The 18,223-nt window shown below is 37.5% G+C and overlaps 1 long non-coding RNA gene across 1 annotated transcript; it reads left to right on the top strand.

The window, feature by feature from the left end:
- The first annotated feature begins 17,090 nt into the window (after window positions 1–17,090).
- On the top strand, window positions 17,091–18,005 carry LOC125499531 (uncharacterized). The gene is made up of 3 exons (XR_007276424.2): window positions 17,091–17,342; window positions 17,519–17,605; window positions 17,739–18,005. It is a non-coding gene; the product is annotated as an uncharacterized LOC125499531 (long non-coding RNA).
- The last annotated feature ends 218 nt before the right edge of the window (window positions 18,006–18,223 follow it).

Raw genomic sequence — 18,223 nt, 5'->3', positions numbered from 1 at the left:
TATTTGATTTGACTACCCCATTGTTAAGGTTTTATTAAAAATCAACAATCCTTTTTAGGATAAATCATGAACCTAATTGGACATGGGAAAACTTTAGGGATAAATTATCCAATGTAGATTTCCCCATCGTAACTCCATAGATGGTCAAAGTGAACCAAAGATTGAGTTCGGGTGTGAGGGTACAACAAAGTAAGGAACTATATTGCCCATTGTTGGCCTCTACTAAATATTAATTCATTACAGATTTTATGCCAAAGAATAATCGTATAATATTTTTATACACCCCAAAAATAATTAGTCTAGGTTGGTTCAGGAAACACATAAACAGACTAACTTTAGTGATAATTTGATTAATGTTAGAACAGTTATTTAGGTCTTTGATTAGCAATAATAACATGTGGGTGAAAACAATCATGCACGACAATCACGTAATATGCATAGAATGATCAGGAAGGCATATGATATACAAAGGCATGAATAAATATAATATGAAATTTGTTTTAAAAAAGAAAAGGGATTAGAATATAGAAAGTCACGATTTTTATATCAAAGATCTACATATGAAAGAAATGATTAGTATGTTCAATAGAAAAATAGAGAATTGATTTAAGGATCCTCAGCAGTATACCTATGCAGTTTAGATTGAAGAGTAGTGTGATTAGGAGTTGATTGAAAGTGTTAGAGTGTTTGATTATTTTGAGAACCGAAGTGTATTCGTAAGTATTCGAGAGAATTTTTTGTATTCGTAAAGTAATAATGAAAAGTCATCCTTGATTCGGAAATCGGGAGTATTTATAGGCAGAACAACACTGCGCCTCTACAGGCGTGTTTTTATTTCGCCTACGTGGTGTGAGTGCATATTATATTTGGCTACCCCATTGTCAAGGTTTTGTATTGAAATTATTTTTAAGTCGCCAACAATTCTTGAACGGAAGAACCATAAAACTAATTACAAATTGGAAAATCGTAGGGACGAATTACAGACTTATCGAATGTAGATTTCCCAGTCATGACTCCATAGATGGTGAAAATGAACCAAAGATTGAGTTCAAGTGTGAGGGTACAATACAGTCGGGAACTATATTGCTCATTGATGGCCTCTACTAAATATCGATTCATTACATATTTTACGCCCAAGAACAATCATATAATATTTTTAATAGTTTTTTCACTAGGTACCCCTGTGGTTTTTCAAAATTCATGGGGTATCCGTATTTTATTTTTAATTCATCGGGTACCCTTATGCTTTCAATAAAATTTACGAATTGCCCTTAATGACTAACGATGTTAAGCTTCCGTTAGTCATTAACCCTAATTAACCCTATAATCCTAATTAACTGTCTAACCCTAAGCCCTAATCCTAACACTCTAACACCTAACCCCAACCTTAACCACCCAACCACCACCTTCCCTCACCCTCACCCTTCCCCCACCCACGCTGCCCCCACCCCTCCCCCATCACCCTGTTGAATTCCCCCTCCCCACCCCCACCCCCTCGAACTCCCCGTCCCCACCCCTCACCCCCGTCGAATTCCCCCCACCCCCGTCGATGTTGTTCTTAATCTCTCTCTCTCATCCTTCATCATTGATATCTTTGATTTTCGATAATGATTTTGAAAATTATTTTTGAAAATGATTTCGAAAATTATTTTCGAAAATAACAGGGGTTTGACGGTGCAGTGGTTGCGGTCTGGTGCGACGGCAATGTGAGAGGAGGTGATGCACCGTAGTGGCGGTCTGGTGCGACTGGACTTTGAGAGGAGATAAGGCGCAGTGGTGACGGTGTGGTGTGGCGGGAGTATGAGAGGAGCTGAGGTGGTGGACGAGTGGGAGTGAGGTTTTGAGGGGGGGCTGCTGCCGAGGGTGGGGGTGGGGGTGGTTGGGGAAATGAACGGGGGAGGAGGGCTGCAGGAAGGGGTGAGGGAGAGAGAGGGAGGGGAGGGGAGGTGGTGGTGGTGGTGGTGGTGGTGGGGTTAGGGTTTGAAGTTATGGGGTTAGGGTAGGGTTAGAGGTTAGAGTTAAGTTAGTTAATCAGGGTTTAAAGGGGGTTAGAGGGGTTAATTAACCCTAACGACTAACGAAAACTTAAGACCGTTAGTCATTAAGGGCATTTTGTACATTTTACCCCAAAGTAAGGGTACCTGATGCATCAAAAAAAAATTAGGGGTGCCCCCTGAATTTTGTAAAATCACAGGGGTACCAGGTGAAAAAAACCCTATTTTTAAGCATTCTAAAAATAATTAGTCTATATCGGTTCAGGAAAAAGATAAAGACTAATTTTTGTTGACATGTGATTATGCAATCAATTTACAAGGAACCGAGTAGGTTGTCCAAATTAATCTGGTTAACGTTAGAATAGTTCTTTAGTTCTTGTTTAGTAATAATAACATGTGGGTGATAAAAATCATGCAGGAAGATCTGATATTATGGTTTTATATAGAGTTTTCTCCCCTTTTTATGTGCTAAAAGTTATGGTTATGGTGCTCTTAGGAGCCATTTGGTACTAACTCTCTCCATCTAGTTGTGGTTTGCTGTTTTGTATTGGATTGTAGGTTTTAGGGAGCTATTACCTACTTTATATGATTGCACACTGGATTAGAGAGGTTGGACGCTGAGTTTCTAGATCCCGAGGATGCTTTCCAGGACTTTGATCAAAGGAAAAACAAGAAACGAGCTTAAGCTGATCGGCCTGACAGGATCGGGCGGCCCAGCCCGATCCGGCGAAGAAGCAGGCCCGATCGGGCATCAGACACCCAGTCGTGATTCGGTGTTCCGCCCGATCAGGCGACCTGGCCCGACGTCGGGCGCCCTTACCAGCTGCTGCTACCTACCACGTTATCAGACCGCCCGATCTCATCGGGCGTTTGGGAATTTTGGCTTTTTTCTCCGATTTGGAGCCCGATTCCATCGGGCATCTTTGGCCCGATCGGACGACTGATGAGACGCGGTTTTTTTAATGAATGCGGGCCCTTTTTCCGAGACTTTTGGCCATTGTTTTAGGGCTTCTATAAATAGGAAAAATCAGAATTATTAGTTCTCTTCATGGTTTTTATTATTAGTTTTCTCTAGAGAGTGTTTCAAGAACCTTAATTTAGTGCTTTGTGATTTCAATTCAAGATCAAACCTTTTGCGTATTCATAATTCAATATAATTCGGTAATCTTTCTTCATTATTTCTTTGTTATTTCTTCCATTGTTAATTAGATTATTTTCTTAGTTATTTGCCATGTTTCAAAGTATGAGTTTTTATATGACCTTTGTTATTGTTTTCAGGATTATGAGTGAGTAGTCTTATTTCTAGAATTGTGGAGATCTGTGTATGCAATGAGGGATTGATAGATTAGTTTGATTATCTTGTATTTCAACTGTTTCCTTTGATTGATTCTTCATGCTAGGATTATAAGTTAGGCCTGATTTATATTTCTGTTGTTGCAATATCAGATCTACTTCGAGAGGAGATATACCGTATAGGCTTTCAATTATTAAGCAAAGTGACCCTTGACTATGCGAGAGCGGCTGGGTGATCTTTGATGGAGGTAATGTTCGAGAGAAATTACATGTGCCCTAGACAGTTGACTTACTAGGTGGTTATTATTTATCCCTGATTTCCCAAATTGTATGCATAGTGATCCATGATTCTAGTACTTTATTAATATATTTACACCTTCATTTTCACTTCTGCTATTGTTTAGTTTAGTAACACAACTCCATTCATCTGATTTTGTTAGTGTAATATTAGAGTTCAGATACAATAATATAACTTCTCCCTATGGATTCGATCCTGACTTCCCTGACTACTAGTTAGTGGACCTTAGGTTATTTTTGATTAGGTGATACGACTTTAGCCTATCACAATCATATAGTATCGATAGAATGATTAGAGAAGCATATATTATATAAAGTCATGAATAATATGAACATAAAATAAAGTATAGAAAAGAGATTAGAATATAAAAAGGCACGATTTTTATATTAAAGATCTACATGATAAAAGAAACTATTAGTAACTTCAATATAAAAATAGAGAATTTATTAAAGGATGATCTCAAGATTATACCTATGCGGTTTAGATTGGAGAGTACAACGATCTTTAAGCGAAGTAATCGTGGAACCAAGAACGCAATGATTACGAATACATTTAAAGTATCTAAACTATTTAAAGTGTTTGAAAGAATTTTGTGTTCGTAACTATTCGTACGGATTTTTGTATTTGTAAAACAATAATAAAAAAAGTCGCCCGTAATTCGGGAAATCACGAGTATTTATACGCAGAAGGACGATGCGCCTCACACGCCTGATGCACATGACACGACTGACTTGTCAAGAGCATGATGCGGGATGCCCAGGAAAAAGCGTACACATGGCACGCATTTTGAAAAAGATAAGAAAGAAAATCCGCGTATTACACATAGACATGCGCTTGGCGCGGGGCTCTGAATGAGTCAGGAATTCACATGTTAGGTGCAGATTAGTGCACCTAACACAGGTGGAGACACATACGTCTAGGTCTGACGCACAACTATGAGCCAGGCACAAGGTCATGCGCTTGGCGTAGGTTAGTGTGCTAGGTGCACCAGCTTGGCTCTTTGCCAGCTTTGTTTGAAATCGCGTTTAAAATATTTCTTTATCCCTTTAATTACGGACTTTTGATTGTACGGGATAAAATTTGATTTTAACTCATAAAATATATCTTTTAAAAATATTTATTTATTAATTAATTATCAATCAATTGGGCTTTTCAAAGAATTGGGGCCAAATCAATCAATTATCATAATAATTAACTAGGCATTAGAATATACTTTCGAAATAAAAATTTGGAGTGGTTCTTTAGATATGCAGGACAACAAGTACAAGCACTCTGATTTCCTGCAGAATAATATGTTAGCAGATAGGCGCAAACAACTCAAATAATGCACATAATAATGCAATAATGCTAACTTAGGCTCTCTAAGGATGCATGAGACGCAATGGAAGGATTAAGGTTATGCCAACCTAAGGGTTCACACATCATGCAACGTCAGGGTTATGCAAGACAAGAATATAGAAAATGCAACGCAAGGTCATGGTTTTGTAAGGATGCAATACAAGGTCAGGATTTGGCAAGGCTATAATACATATAGAATGATTAGGACTGAATAGAATGATTCTCGAAAATCATTTAAATAATCGGTGTCCTCAAAATGAAGTTCACGGATTACAACTTTTCGGAAGTTTGATTCGACTTGGAGGCACCACCACATATAGAAAGCCCCCACTTTGGGTGAGCTTGCCTTGAATTAGGCTTGAGCCTTAATTGAAATTTACTTGATCGGAGATTAAATGTAGTAAGTTATTGCTGGGGAATCTTCTTTAGGAAGTTGATATAGGTTAAATCAAATATCGTCAGAAACCATGGAATTCTTGCAGAGTCCTTCGGGACAAGGAGAGTTTGGATAAAAAATATGAAAAGGTTTAAATTTTTGACTCAAATTAGTGTATGTGGGAAAAGGCTTTGACGAGGCTAGGTGTAGATTGAATCTATGCCGGGATCAATAAAGAGAGTATGCTCCTGAACCATAGAAAAGCAAAAAATTTGAACTTGATTAATTTTATTTATTGAAGCCGTCGGACTATGAGTTGAGGATTCCTACGTACCCTTGCGGAATTAGTTCATTCATAGTTCTAGATCTGATTTATTATATATATTTTTTTTTTGTGCTCTAACTTTTGCCTAGGCATCCCTTTCAAGTTTTAAATCTACGACTGGGCTTGGACATACCTTGAAAAAGGAGTTAGGGAAGAGTTGATGAAAGGTTAAAAGGTTAAAGGCTTAATGCTTTGATGAACTCTTAGTCGGTTTGGCGAATGAAGGATCATGGATTTGGATTATACGGGATAAGGTGTTTATGGATTGAAGGAATTGAATGAGGAGTAGAATTGTGTGCAAGTCCCTTAGCTTGACATTTAGTTTCTTTGCCTTTGACACTCTCCCTGTTTTTTCTTTTGCGTTTTCCTTGTTATGCGTGTTTCTTTTGGTTTTGCTTTTTTTCACACTTTGAATTTATTTCACTTTTTGTTTTTGCTTGGCATTGACATTTTGTGATGTAGTAAGGCTTGCACACAAGCTTTTGGTTCAGGATATTGGTAGGTTTTAAAGGTGAAGCTTTGAATTGACATGTTATTTGGCTAATGGAGATGATGGTTTTACTTTTCTTTGGTTGTATATGGATGGACTATGAAGTTTAATGGAATGGAGAAAGAAATAACTCCTGATCCAAAGTATGTCCTTTTTTTATTTTTTTATTCTCATTTTTTAAAATTCAGATCTCATTTTATTATCATTAGTCAAGTTCATTAGGTGATTTAAGTTTCATCATTTTATCAGAAGTATAAATAAAATAATGGAAAAGGCCAATGAAAACGAAAATCAAAATGCAATTTTATTAATTAGAAATAAAGAAAACAAGGCTTATTAAAATAAAATCCTAAATGACATAGACCTGACAGGAAATGAAATGAACATGCTAGGTGAGGGACTCTCAAACTCAACCTAGAAAATTAGCGTTAAATAACTCTGCCCCAACATTATTTATGCACTTCCCAAGGGGTTGCCGCTATTGTCGACTTTTGCTGCAGGCGGAACTGGCAATCTACGATCTTCAACCATATCCAACATTTTAAAAACAAAAATCCTCCCCAACAGATTCGCCAAATTGTAGGCGTGATTTTATTTCGCCTACGCGGTATGAGCGCAATTATATTTGACTACCCCATTGTAAAGGTTTTATATTGAAAATATTTTATAATTGGCAACAATTCTTTAAAGGAAGAATCCTAATCGTAATTGGATATTCGTAAATTGTTGGGATAAATTCGAAACTTATCCAATGTAGATTTCCATGTCATTAATCCATAGATGGTCAAAATGAACCGAAGATTATGTTCGGGGGTGAGGGTACAATATGGTTAGGAAGCCCTCACTTTGGGTGAGCTTGCCTTGAATTAGGCTTGAGCCTTAATTGAAATGTACTCGACCTGATATTGAAATGTAGTAAGTTATTGCCGGGGATTCTTCTTTGGGAAGTTGATATAGGCAAAATCAAATATTGTCAAAAACCATGGAATTCTCGCAGAGTCCTTTGGGAAAAGGAGAGTTTGGATAAAAAAATATGAAAAGGTTTAAATTTGTGACTCAAATGAATGTAGGTGGGAAAAGGCTTTGACGAGGCTAGGTGCATACTCGAATCTCTGTCAGGATCTAGAAAGAGATTATGCTCTTGAACCCTAGAAAATCAAATAATTTGAACTTGATTAATTTTATTTATTAAAGCGGTCAGACTGTGAGTTGAGGATTCCTACGTATCCTTGCGGAATCAGTCAATTCATAGTTCTGGATCTGTTTTATTATATATATATATATATATATAATATATTATATATATTATATATATTATATATATATATATTGCCCTAACTTTTGCCTAGACCTCCCTTTCGAGGTTTAAACCTACTGGGCTTGAACATAACTTGAAAAAGGAGTTAGGGAAGGGTTGATGAAAGGTTGAAAGGTTAAAGGCTTAATGCTTTGATTAACGCTTAGTCGGTTTGACGAATGAAGGATCAAGGATTTGGATTATACGGGATAAGGTTTTTATGGAAGGAAGGAATTGAATGAGGGGTAGAACTTGTGTGCAAGCCACTTAGCTTGACATTTAGTTTTTCTGTCATGTGCGTTTCTTTTGCTTTTGCTTTTTTTCGCACTTTGAATTTATTTCACTTTTTTGCCTCGTATTGACATTTTTTGATCTAGTAAGGCTTACACACAAGCTTTTGGTTCAGGATATTGGAGGGTTTTGAAGGTGAAGCTTTGAATTGACATGTTATTTGGCTAATAGAGATGATGGTTTTGCTTTTCTTTGGTTGTATGTGAATGGACTATGAAGGTTAATGGAATGGAGAAAGAAATAACTCCTGATCCAAAGTATGTCCTATTATTATTTTTTTATTGTCATTTTTCTAAATTCAAATCTCATTTTATTATTATTAGTCAAGTTCATTAGGTGATTTAAGTTTCATCATTATATTAGAAGTGTAAATAAAATGATGGAAAAGGCCAAAGAAAACGAAAATCAAAATGTAATTTTGTTAATTAAAAATAAAGAAAACAAGGCTTATTAAAAATAAAATCCTAAATGACATAGACTTGACAGGAAAGGAAATGACAGTGCTAGGTGAGGGACTCTCCAACTCAACCTAGAATATTAGCGTTAAATGACTATGCCCCAACATTATTTAGGCACTTCCTAAGGGGTTGCCGCTATTGTCGACTTTTGCTGCAGGCGGAACTGGCAATCTACGTTCTTCAACCATATCCAACATTTTTTAAAGGAAGAATCCTAAACATAATTGGATATTGGTAAGCCGTTGGGATAAATTAGAGACTTATCCAATGTAGATTTCCCTGTCATGAATCCATAGATGGTCAAAATGAACCAAAGATTATGTTTGGGGGTGAGTTGTATAATACGGTTATGAACTATATTGCCCATTGCTGGCCTCAATTAAATATTCATTCATTATAAATTTTGTGCCCAAGAAGAATCATATATTATTTTTAAGCACCCTAAAAATAATTAGTCTAGAATTGTTCAAGAAACACATAAAAAATATATTTTTAGTGACATGTGATTATGCAATCAATTTACAAGGAACCTAGCAGGTTGTCCATATTAATCTGGCTAATGTTAGAATAGTTCTTCAGTTCTTGTTTAGTAATAATAACATGTGGGTGATAAAAATCATGCAGGACAATCATATAATATGGATAGAACGAGTAGACAAGCATATACCATAAAAAGTTATGAATAATATGAACATAAAATAAAGTATAGAAAAGAGATTAGAATATAAAATGGCACGATTTCTATATTTAAAAATTATTCAAGGATCGTCAGGATTATACCTATGCATTTTAGATGGGAGAGTACAACAATCTTTAGCCGGAGCAATCGTGAAATCAAGAATGCGATGATTAGGAATAGATTAAAAGTATTGAAAGTATTGAAAGTGTTTGAGAGAATTTGTGTGCATAAGTATTCATATAAGGAATTTTGTATTTGTAAAATAAAGTAAAAAAAATCGCCTGTAATTCAAGAAATCACGAGTATTTATAAGCAAAAGAACATTGCCCCTGGCACAACTGACGTGTCAAGCGCATGGTGCGACATGCCGAGTAAAAAGTGCACATGTGGCATCCCATCGTAAAGGTTTTGTATTGAAAACATTTTGAAGTCGTCAACAATTATTGAAAATTGCCCACCTGCCCTGACTTCGAGGTACGTAATTAATGTTGACCTACCTACTTTACCCGCGCATATTTTTTCGTACGTAGCTTATCTTACTTAGGAATCAAATTAGGTTTCCTCGTCAACCCTCGTGGTCAATCATCCTTGTTCATCATGCAGGTACACCGACAACCCAGAAAATTCACCACTAACATACCCGACGTCGCCAAACCTTGTCCATCCTTAGAAGGCCATCAAATTCTTAACGTCCATTGTTTCATAGTTGAAACAATTGGCGTTAGAAGGAGGGAATGAAACCTAGTGCTATTGGCAACATCGCTCCCAACGACAATCCTGTCTCAACTAAGTATGGCGGTCCCATGAATGATCCTGTTTATGTAGCAAACGAAGATCCCAAGTCACCTGAACCTGATCCCATAACCCGGCATTGTCCAAACCAAAGAACGCCATCCCGAGGCAATGCTTAGTTCACTCCAGAGAAAATCCAAGTTGCTAGAGCAATACTTGATGTCGTAGCCTCCCACAATTAGATCAATAACTCGCTAAGTAAACGCCCTGGAAGGGTCATTGGTCGTGACCGAGACGACAACCTATTGAGAAGTACGAAGCCTTTCTCTCAAGAGGGGCGTTATCTGGAAAGATAGATGGCGAAAGCTGGATATGATGAAGAAACTTTCCAGACAGAGGAAGATGGTGACACCGACAAATAAAATGAGCCCACTTATGATGATATAGAGAGCACCATAAGAGATTCAAGGAGGAATTCTTGCCAGCATGGTAGGACATTCAGTACCTACTCATGACGACAACGCGCTCCCATCACGCCCGGAGGGTCACTATTCATCCGGGAAATCTTGGAGGATCCCATACAACGCATTAAGATGCCATCATGCAAGTATGACTGCACAACAAAACCAGTGGATCACTTGTCGCCATATGAGGGGCATATGCATTTGTAAGCCCAATTAGACACCATCTAGTGTAAAGTTTTCCCAACCACTTTGTCAGGTATAGCCCAGACTTGGTTCAGAAGTCTGCCACAAGCATCTATTATTGACTTTTACCAGTTATCAAGTGGGTTCCAGACGCAGTTTGTCAGCAAAAAAAGGCGGGAGGGGACCACTGGAGAGCTCATGGCTTTGAAGGAGGGTGAAAATGAAAGCCTAAGAGACTTCTTGGGAAGATTCAATCGTGAGGCAGTGAGAATACCAAACTTGCAACAGGGTGTTACCGTGCTAGATCTGATGTCGGGCATGAAAGATGGCGACTTCAGAAGCTATTTGGGAAGGAAAAGCTTGAAAACCCTGGCGACAGTGCTGGGAAAAACCAACGATTTCATAAAAAGTAAAGAGTTTGTCCGAGCCTCGAATATGAGGAGATGTGATTCTGAAGTCATCAAGGAGCAAAAACGAGGAGGTCAAGGCAAGAAGAAGGCTAAGAAAGAAGTTGGCTATACTAGTATTGCCAAGTGCAAAGAGAAAAAACAGAAGTTTGAAAGATATACACCTTAAATCAAACCCAAAGCAAAGATCTTCACCATGCATAAAGATGATGACAAGTGGTAACGCCCTTGGAAAATGTTCCATAAAAGTCGAGACAGGCACAAATGGTGTGACTTACAAAAAGATAACGACCAACTGAAGATTGCAAGGACTTAAAAATATAACATGGAAGACTTAATCTGAAGAGGATACTTTACCCATTATATGTCAAGGCAAGAAGCTGGCCGACACAATTCAGTCCGGTAAGACCAGGACCAGAATCATGTCGAGGAGCCACAGAGGAACAACATAGTGCGGGACAGGTTGATGGCCACACATGTCATAGCTGGCGGTAAGTGGAGCTAAAGCAAGTTTGAAGGAGTTCCATCATCATGTCAATATGCATGAGACCCACCGATGAACATACCCCCAACCATGCCAACAGTGACATCCACAAAGAAGGATTTAAAAGGCATCATCTTCCCCCATGACGACCCTCTCGTCATTACTTTGAATGTTGCAAGTTGTGCTATCCGTAGGGTATTGGGAGATGGCAGAAGTTCCGCCAACATCTTGTTCCTAACTACTTTCAACAAGATAAATAGAGGCCTTCAACACTAGGGGGAGTTAGCTACGCTGTAACGGGTTTCACTGGAGCTTTGGTCATACCCAGGGGTGCTATAAAGTTGCCGCTCAGGATTGGCCATGATGAGAAAGCCAGAGGCTTGATGGTGAGTTTTCATTAGTTGACGATCTAGCAGCCTTCAATGTAATCCTCGGACGTCCGCTAATCCATGATGTACAAGCGGTGGTATCAACATACCCCCTGACCATGGTGTACATGTCTAATGCTGGGAAGCTAGAGAGACTTTAGAGCTGTCAAGAATCAACTCGATCTTATTATCACATTATGATGAAGGGAATAAGTCGGAAATGAAGAGACCTTAGTATATATACTGCCAAGCGAGCATTAAGTCGGCAAGTCCCTGAGAACAAGACGATAACCAACGGAGAGTTACAACCCATACCAGTTGAAGTATGTCGGACTGGGGCCGAGACTGAAGAGATCGAGTTGGCTGACGGTAATAAGGAAAGGATCGTCAAGATTAGTGCTAAAATGGATCCAGAGGTTAAAATAATCCTCGTCACCTTACTCAGAAAAATTGCAGATGTGTTTGCATTTTTCGTTGACGAGATGTCGGGCTTAGATCCAGGCGTGATGGTCCATCATCTAAATGTTGACGAAGCAATCAGACCTGTTAAGTAGAAAAAAAGGAACTTTCGGCTTAAAATAATAGAGCCATCAAGGAAGAGATCATCTAAACTTTTGTCAGCTTCAAAGAATAGATCCCCATACTTAGGTTGCAGGTTACGGATCACAAATTGGACTTGATCCTCTTGGGATGGCTTGTTAGTCATTTGTGCAACTTTTTCCCTCCATTTGTTAAGGAAAGTGAAAAAAATCCTTGTTGGAGTTTTTTTTAGTTGATTCCAACTCACGTAGGCCAATGCCCAATAGGAAGCTGAGTATCATATACATATTGTTTGTGGAACTCTTCTCTGATGTAGTCCCAGTCATTTAACTTGGCTTTGTTCAGTGATCTAAACCATTTGGATGGAAGTGCATCCAAGGTTAGAGGAAACACATAAGCAAACATGTCGTTGCTCATGCCCTTAAGAGCCATACAAATGGAAAAAGCTCTCCGATGATTATTTGGGTCTTCGACCCCCTTGAATTTTTGAAGGTCACTCAATGTTACCTTTTGAGGGAGCTTGTCTCTCAATTCAGGATCAATGACGTCATGGCCATGAGCCTAACTCTTGAGTGTAGGAAATTGACTGGATCAATTGCTTGAGTTTTTCAAACCTCAAATCTGTGTCGGTCTTGTTAGGAGGTTGTGGTGGCGAACGAGTATCATCTTTCTCAGTCATTTTCTCTCTCAGTGCCTTTATTTCCTTGTCTTGTTTGGCCAAACGAGAGTTCTCCAGTTGAAGTTGGGCCATAATGGCACCGAGTTGTTCATTAGAGTCTCCTAATATCAAATGAAGATTCGGAGGCGTCGAAGGATTCGTCTGAAAAAGTGAGGATGCGCTTGACGAGTCTGGGAGTAGGTTGACCTTGTATCCTCTATGTCGGGCGTTATCTCACGATCTGTCTTGAACATAAATTGAATGGACCTCGTCAAATTTATGAAATAATGTTTTAGAAATGATGAATGGGGATGAGAAATAGGAAATAAGAGATGAGGAATGAAAAAAAATGGGGAATAAAAATGGGAAATGAAAATGGAAATTGAGTATGGTTGTGATGGTGACATGGGCTTAAATATATGCAGATGCATACATGGACTGGACTGGATTATGTAACCAGATTGGATGATTGTTTGGCTAGCTTTGGTAGACTTAGTGGATTAACTTTTATAGTTCGAGGACTGACTAGGGTTTACATATAATGCAAACTACACCTAGGGAAACTTTATAGTCCTAAGACTCAGCTTTTATAGTTTGTAGGCTGACTTTATAATCCTAAGAGTGAGCTTTTATGGTCTGTAGACTGACTTTGTAGTCTTATTACTGAGGTTTTTTTTTATCCATAGACTGACTTTATAGTCTTAAGACTGAGCTTTTATTATCCGTAGACTAACTTTATAGTCCTATAACTGAGCTTTTATAGTCCGTAGACTGACTTTATAGTCCTAAAACTAAGCTTTTATAGTTCGTAGACTGAATATAGTCCGTAGACTGACTATATAGTCCTAAGATTGAGCTTTTATAGTCCGTAGACTGACAAGGGTTTACATATAATGCAAATTAGACCGAGGAAAACTTTATAGTCCTAAGATGGAGCTTTTATAGTCTATAGACAAACTTTATAGTCCTAAGACTGACCTTTTATAGTCCGTAGACTGACCTTTAATAGTCCGTAGACTGAATTTATAGTCCTAAGACTGAGCTTTTATAGTTCGTAGACTGACTTTATAGTCCGTAGAACGACTTTTATAGTCCTAATACTGAGCTTTTCTAGTATGTAGACTGACTTTTATAGTCCAAATATTTACTTTATAGCCCAAAGACTGACTTTTATAGTCGGAAGACTGACCAGGGTTTGCATAAAATGCAAGCTAGACATAAGGGGTGAATTGGGCCTAAATGGACCTAAGATTTGGATTAGACAAGACTTAGACTTAAATTGGAGTGGATTAGGGATAAACTTGGAGTAGACTTCACATAAAGATGTAGATGGACCTAGATTTTGGAATAAACTATACTTATATGGGCCTAAGGTTAACTTTAGTGCTATTGAATGTATGGACTGAAATACACGTTGGCCTAAATGAATAAAAATATGGATTCTAATGCATATAGGCCTAGAATGAATGCAAATGAATTGGATGAAATTTGGTTGATTGAATTGAATGAATGTGTTTGGACTGGGCTTAGAATTTCCGATATTCATTTTTGAAAGGAACCCCTTGTTTTATCTTTTGTTAGGAAAAGATGATGGATTAATTTTGAAAAAAAAAAAATATTTTTGTAAATGTCGTGCATCATTATGATTTGTACATGTTTTTGAAAAAGAGTAGAATAGACGAGAGTGTATGATTGATTTTGAAAGATGTATGTTTTTGGAATTGGTTGAATATGGTAAGGTAAGATTGACAAGGATAGCAATAATGAAATGGGAAGAGGCACACATGCATGACACTCCTAACTCTACCATGACCACTTTTCTAGATGCACTTTTTAGGAAAGACTTGACCTGACATGAAAAGATTGATTTTTATTGAATTAGGTGAGACTTCGAAATGACCATATTTTTTTATGTGAATGCAAACAGACAAACATAAGACTAAACGTAGGATCGTCCATTACGACGACGAAATCAGCAAAAAGAGTGCTACGCACAGACTCCGTGCCGCGCAGCAATCATCGCCATGAGTCTGGCGCGGGAGAGGTGCGCTAGGCACAGACACTTGGTGAACTACTCCCTGACACGTTTTTCGGGGATTTAGGCAACATAATTGTCAATTGACGATTTTTTTATTGTTCGTTAGACGCGATCTTAGGAACGACACGACGCATAATAATGACGATTTAACAAAATAATAATAGAAAAAGATAGCAATCACATGCAAATTACATATAACATGGATGCAAAGTTTCAACCGAACGTCCAATTCTATGTTTGAAACTATTCGTCAGGTTTAGGTTCAGTCTGAAAAGAGTCCATGACTAAGAGATTGATCCCACGCTTCGTACCCTGCTTAAAGAGGTGGTCACGTGTAAGATGCACTCCAGTTCTCAAGTCAGGCTTAAGAGAACAATGCCATGGTTGGGTAAGATTGCTTATGACTATGATCCAACACTATCGCTCATGAAGCTTTTTGGAAGGACAAAGCGCAAACCCCCCTGGGTGACCTCACACATAGAACATATGCTAATGAGGCAAGGTAGATTCTCTTTATGGTAGCTGATCAAAAGCCATGCGCATGCAAAACTGTATATTATTCAAAGGCATAAAAATAAGAATGAATCATATTTCACTACTACAAATATGTGCAAAAGTATCACCTATGAGAGACCTCCTTAATGAAATAAGTGATTATTCAGCAAAAGAAACCTAATTTGTTCGAAAGGTGGTCTGTTATAACATGATAAAAGAGACCTCTTCTTTAAATAGGTGGTTTTTTTTATCCTTATCAAAAGTTTCCAATATTAAAGAAACCACTTATTCCTATTAAGTGGTGATTTAAATTATATATTTTTTTTTAAAAAAAATCCATATATTATGTACGTGTTTTCAAGTAGTCAATAATAACTGTATTACTAATTATTAATTAAAAAAAAAAGACACATTTGTGACCCACTAAAACCCTAAATGTACTACTCTTTAAAAGAATACACGGATCATTAACCTACACCGTCGGATTGCAGCCTCGCAAATACATCCAACGACTACCATCTACACCCATATATTTTCTTTTCATTCGACTATTCACAACAATCTCCCTCTCTATCTTTCTGAAATTCGAACAAACCTTAAAAATCCTCTATCTCACACGCCTTCCTCATCTCCTCTCCCTCCTGTGAAATACACATTCATCATTTTCCATTTTCCATTTTCAATCCCGACGATGGAGCAAATACTAACTTTTTTCCGGTAAGTCCAACCAGCATCGGTTATCTAATTACAACAATGTTCACTATAATCTACGCCCACGGGTTTGATTCTTCGCTCTTTATTAATTTCTGTGAAATCGATCGATTTTTTTCATTTAGATCTGTAATTGATTAATTTCGTTGGTTTGATAGTGTGTTTATTTGTTTTAGAGGTGTTGAAGCCGAGGGTTGAACCCGGAAAAGTTGTGGGTTGTCATATGGATATAGTTACCGCTAATCCTAATTCCTAATAACTCGGTATCAATTTCTTCTCTAAACTTTTGTTGGGTTTTTTTTTTTTCGGTGAAGTTCAATTTTTTTTTTCTTTTGGCGATTTTGTTTTGGTACTGAGTTAGGGTGTTGATTTTATTGTGTTTTCTTAAATTTTTTGAAGATTTTGTTTCCTAGATTTTTTTTACAGTAAGTAACCTTCAATTGTATGTTCTTGTTACTTGGTGAATTCAAGCTCAGTGACCTTGAATTTTTATGTTCTTGTTACTTTGTCTTTACGACGGAAATCTCTCATGATTTATGATCACCATAACTTGTCCTCATCCAACTGTCATTCCTATATCCCTCTGTTCTCACCTTTTTTTGATGCAAATTCTACAAAGTTGTATCAATTTGAAGTTCAATTTCTTGTGAATCAGGGGATTTTATTCGTTGGTGCTATTTCTCTACACAACTAGAATTTTTCGTGGCTTTTAGGTCTTCCATTTAGGTAGATCCATAGACGGCGTTGGCATTTAGGTAGTATCCTTCTGCTGTTACAACTGATGTCTTTCTCGAGCTGAGTGTTTCTTAAGCTGTAATGTTGAAAGCATTCCATAGCATTCCATAATTTCTTGTGAATCATGTTGAAACCTCTCCATAGACGTCTGGTGCTTAAGAGTGATGTGTGTTGTGTGCTGTGTGCACTTAATTGTACAAATGTGGAAGAAGATGCTAACTTTCTCATGAGTTCTAGTAATGGGAGTAAAGGTAAGTTGTTGTTATCCCTGCTTACTGATATATCCAAAGGGGTAATTCTTTATTCGACGATAAGTCAATGGAAGGGAGGAATGTGTTTTTGGATTGGAGAGGTACCAGAGAAAGACAAGAAATTAGATGACATTATGACTTGGCTTGAATGGTTCTCTCGTATTCGCTTTTGCGAATTGCTGAGAGTAATCCTCCAGGTTTGGATAATTTTTGGGTCAGTCAGGGTGCTACATTGTTGCTCAGTTTGATGTAGAGTTCACAAGAGGATGTTCAGCAGGAAAGGGCAGCTACAGGGCTTGCTACTTTTGTGGTTATTGATGATGAGAACACAAGCATTGATGGGCAACGAGCCGAAGCAGTTATGCGGGTGGGGTGTGCAGCTTCTCCTTAGTCTTGCCGGCTCGTGGCGAGAAGGATTGCAAGCAGAGTCTGCCAAGGTATGAATCATTTGTTTGCCATTTTTAATTTCACTTTCTTTCTTGGCTGTCTGCCAAAAGTTCACATAATTCTATGAAGTCTCCAGTTCTGTCCATCCCTTTTCTTGACTTTTGAATACACACTTCTATGTTTAAAAGTACTTGTGTGATTTTGTAGTCAATGCTTTCATCTACAGGCAATAGCGAATTTGTCCGTCAATGCTAATGTTGCGAAAGCTGTAGCTGATGAAGGAGGCATCACTATCCTTGCAAATAAAAAATGAGTATTTGGACTATCTTATGATGCTTCATTGTTAATGCAAATAAAAAATCTACACTTTAAGTAGTTTATTAATGAGTGATTGGAGCACTTTTTGCAGCTTGTATATTTATCATTTTAATGTTTTATATTTGCAGTACTTTGGCGGAGTTACAACTGAATTTTCTCAAAATAAGCTTGATGAGCTCAAGACTTGTGTATCAAAGATGTGGATGAATATAAACAAGTGGATCAACAAGACTCGGAAGATAATGACCATTTTAATTAGGATGTGTGTATTTTCTTTTTGAGTAGGAATAGGGAGGTGCTTCTATTTTTGTGCATATGAATTGGAAGAAATAGGCCTAGCTGCTCTATTATTTTTTTTATAACTAATTAGTTGAATTTTTGGAATCTTCTAACATTATATTGATATCAATGTGATTTTGTAGTGAATAAAATTGAATGAATGAAAAGATATTCCAATTTTAAAGTCGTCTAAGTTATTCAATACAAGTGCCTAGATGTTTTTTATATATGTAAATTACTTGTAGATTATGAAAGACACGCATGGAGCAGGTGAAACGGATCGGAGGAGCGTATAATAATATTGAAATATTTTTGTTTTTTTTAAAAAAAAAAA

This window comes from Beta vulgaris, chromosome 7 (genome assembly GCF_026745355.1).
Source record: "Beta vulgaris subsp. vulgaris cultivar EL10 chromosome 7, EL10.2, whole genome shotgun sequence".
Classification (NCBI taxonomy): Eukaryota; Viridiplantae; Streptophyta; class Magnoliopsida; order Caryophyllales; family Amaranthaceae; genus Beta; species Beta vulgaris.
This window is presented reverse-complemented; position numbering and strand designations above follow the sequence as displayed.